This window comes from Meleagris gallopavo, chromosome 1 (assembly GCF_905368555.1).
Source record: "Meleagris gallopavo chromosome 1, MGAL_WU_HG_1.1, whole genome shotgun sequence".
Classification (NCBI taxonomy): domain Eukaryota; kingdom Metazoa; phylum Chordata; class Aves; order Galliformes; family Phasianidae; genus Meleagris; species Meleagris gallopavo.
The window spans coordinates 159773602-159777214 of record NC_139404.1 but is presented as its reverse complement, the minus strand read 5'-3'; the positions used below and the strand labels follow the sequence as shown (position 1 = coordinate 159777214).

Genomic DNA, 3613 nt, shown 5'->3' with positions numbered 1-3613 from the left:
GGCAGCCCATGGCTTGGAGAGGTGCACTCTTTGTTGGGTAAAGAACTGTCTGGTGGGCTGGGCCCAGAGAGTGACGGTGAATGGAATTAAGTCCAGCTGGCAACCACTCATAAGTTGTGATCACCAGGTGTTGATATTGGGGTCTGTCCTGTTCGGTATGTAGTTGATGACCTGGATAAGGGCATTGAATGCATCCTCAGTAAGTTTGCAGATGTGTTGCATCGGATACCGATGAGTGGCTCTTCTCAGCGAACCTGGCCTATACTAGCTCAGGGGCCAATAACAGCACAACCAGACTCAATGTGGCATGCTGGAAAATGGCGATTTTATTGCATCCTACACTTCTACTTATAGTGTCTCTACTCCGTTACCGCCTCTCTTGGGTGTCACCTACTCTTATCTACTACTGATGTGCCAGGGGAGGTTCTGTCCCGTAACATTCTGAAGTTTCTTGAACACCTACATCTCCCCCCCTCCCCATGGCAGGAAAGCCTTGCTCCGTTACATCCCGTATAGCTCGCAACGCCTACAAGTTATAGTTTATCTATCATTTGATGGTACGCGAGATGTCTTTCAAATGTCGCATCCATTACTCTCTGCAAACATCTCTGGATACAATTTATAAAGCAGGGTACAGAAGCTACGATTATAAGTACAGTGATTAAGGCTAAACCAAGTCCTTTAACTATAGGAATCAGCCAGGAGCCCCAGTTCCCGAACAATCCCCGCAGCCATTCTGCGAATGGGTCTTCTTGTATTGGTATCTTCTCGGCATGTGACTTCAACCATTGTAGTTTCTTGTGCATGGACTCCGAATGATCGCTCAAGCTGAAACAGCACATTCCTTCAACATACTGGCATCCGTGACCCTGGGCTAGTAACAAAAAGTCTATAGCAGCTCTATTTTGCAGCACTGCGTGTCGTATTCCATCCACATCCATCAGCAGTTCTGTCAGTAGCTGTGAAGTCACATTGGCTTGCTTTACCGACCAGCATGCTAATCGTTCGATCTTCTTTAACACCTGTGCTGTTCTGATAGGGGCTATTATGGAGCCAAAAATACGTGCCATAGCATCCCATAACTGGACCTCATTCCCACAGTCCTCGGTCAGGTGCCATATCGATCTTTTGTGCCTACCCCCCACATTCAAATTCGATATTTTTAACCACTCTGAGAGATTTGGGGACAAGATGGTAAGTCTCCCCAGAGAACACGGTCCCCCAACCGCTCTGCGGGGAATTCCTTGCCAAGCCTGATCTCCACATATCAGGAACACCCCTGGGGGTAGTGCCTTATTGTCGTTCATCCATAGTGTCTCCCCCCACCTACGAGACTCTCCCAATCGGTAGGGGTACCCCCATCCGTGTTGTTCCCATTGTCGGATAAAGTTACAACAGCATTCCCAGTTTGTCACTTTGCATACTCTACGGCGAGGGCCGCAGGCGGTGCACTTATACAAGATGTTGTTTGTATAATTTGTGGTGTAGTTGTTAGGGTTGGGGAAGCCTACTTTTGTTCGATTCCAAGTGTACCCACAATATGGCCCTTGCCAAGAAAATGTTTTTGAATCCCTTGGGTTGATGAGGGTAAAACTTAGCGACCGATAGGGGCTATCCTCCCCAAGGAGGTAGCACTTAATCGTGGGGTCCGATAGATGTCCACCCCAAACCCTGCGAACCCAACACATGTCTCCTGAGACTTGAACTAGGTACCATTGCTCACCCTTTCAGACCCCAATAGTTGCAACTCCGGAGGGGTCCAAGGGAGCGTCATGTTAAGGGACTGAATAAGGCACTGGGACATGTTAGCCTCCGAGTAGTAAAATTTCTTGCAGTACGTAAGATTGGTAACATATTTCTCAAATATCTCGGAGTCCCAAGAATAATTGAGCGGGATTCCAATTAGGCAGGTTCTGAAGGGCGAGGCTGCAGACTGTAAGGCTAAACAGAAATCCTGCCTTCTTGTTTGGTTAGCCCAAGTTATCCAAACATTCGTGGGTTGCTGAATCAGGTGGACCGCCTCTCTTTCCTTTATCGACATTATCAAAAGAATGAGACCAAACCATCTACATTTGTGAATGGGCTTTCTCGGAGGTATCAGCTGTTGTTTTTCCCGCAACCTGTTCTTCTTAATAGCTTCCGCCAAGCGGGAGACTCCCTTTGGGTCGAGGGGCACCCACTGAGGGTCCTCCTCCCCTACTATCGCTGGGAAGGCTGAGGGGTCCGGGACATCTCCTCCTTCTAGCAGTGCCTCCCTTATCGCTGATCAGTCAGATGTTGGCCCGCCCCTTAGCTGTGAGCTGCTTTTTGTTGCTGGGCCGCTCACCATTGGGGGTGCCGACGGAGGTGACTGTGGGCTGTTGTTATCACTATTCCCTCCCCAGTTCATGTTACATAGAGAATGATACAGTGGCTGGCGAGGATAGGGAGGGGGGAATTCTTCCCCCTCTGTCTTGTTAGAACTGGTTTCACAAGGCATTATTGCTGTGGTGCAATTTGCACCCTCCTGTTGTTTGTTCTCGCTCATCTCATGCACGGCCGAGCCGCTGGGGGCCATCTTTTCGGTATTCAGGCACCTGCAATGAGAGCGTCCCGCGTTCCCCAACGCCCCCCCCCGGGGTCCATGTACATTCCTAACACGCTGCAGACCACCCCCGATAGACTCCCTTCTTCTTTTGCAGCCTTAAGAGCACTGAGCACAGTGCCCCATGTCTTAAGCTCTGCAGCTTTCTGATCGTTCATCACGCGTTGACAAAGTATGGCAGTAAGAGTCCCATTGGTCTGGGATCAAAAAACTGTGCAGGGAAGCTAACTCCCCCTCCTTCTCCAAAAGTGAGAGGACTGCAGAGATATCCTTTTAGAAGGAACAATCTTATTACAATATTCCTTGCAAAGATGAAGGAGTATCTTAATTAGGGATTCCATGGGGAACATCAGCGACCCGCCGCCTCTTCACGGGTACCACCGCCGACAGGCACGCTGTCCGAGCCCAACCACCAACCATATCACGTCGGGGTCACCATTTGTTGCATCGGATACTGATGAGTGGCTCTTCTCAGCAAACCTGGCCTATACTAGCTCAGGGGCCAATAACAGCACAACCAGACTCAATGTGGCATGCTGGAAAATGGTGATTTTATTGCATCCTACACTTCTACTTATAGTGTCTCTACTTCGTTACCGCCTCTGTTGGGTGTCACCTACTCTTATCTACTACTGACGTGCCAGGGGAGGTTCTGTCCTGTAACATTTCGAAGTTTCCCGAATGCCTACAAGATGACACCAGAGAGGAAGGGTCAATCTACCTGGGAGTAGAAAGGCCCTACAAAGGGATTGAACAGGCTGGATATCTTGGCTGAGGCCTGTGGGATGAAGTTCAAGAACACCAAGTGTGAGGTCCTGTATTTTGGCCACAACAACTCCAGGCAGTGCTATGGCCTTGGGACAGAGTGGCTGGAAGAAGGTGTGGAAGAAATAGACCAGAGGCTATTGGTCAACACTTGGCTAAACACGAGTCAGCATTGTGCTCAGGTAGCCAAGAAAGCCAATGGTATCCTGGCTTGTGTCATAAATAGTGTTGCCAGCAGAAGCAAGGAAGTGATCATTCCCCAGC

The 3613-nt window shown here is 49.4% G+C and overlaps 1 pseudogene; it reads right to left on the bottom strand.

Moving 5' to 3' along the window:
- Positions 1–380: 380 nt before the first annotated feature.
- On the bottom strand, positions 381–2070 carry LOC146545752 (uncharacterized; annotated as a pseudogene).
- Positions 2071–3613: the final 1543 nt, after the last annotated feature.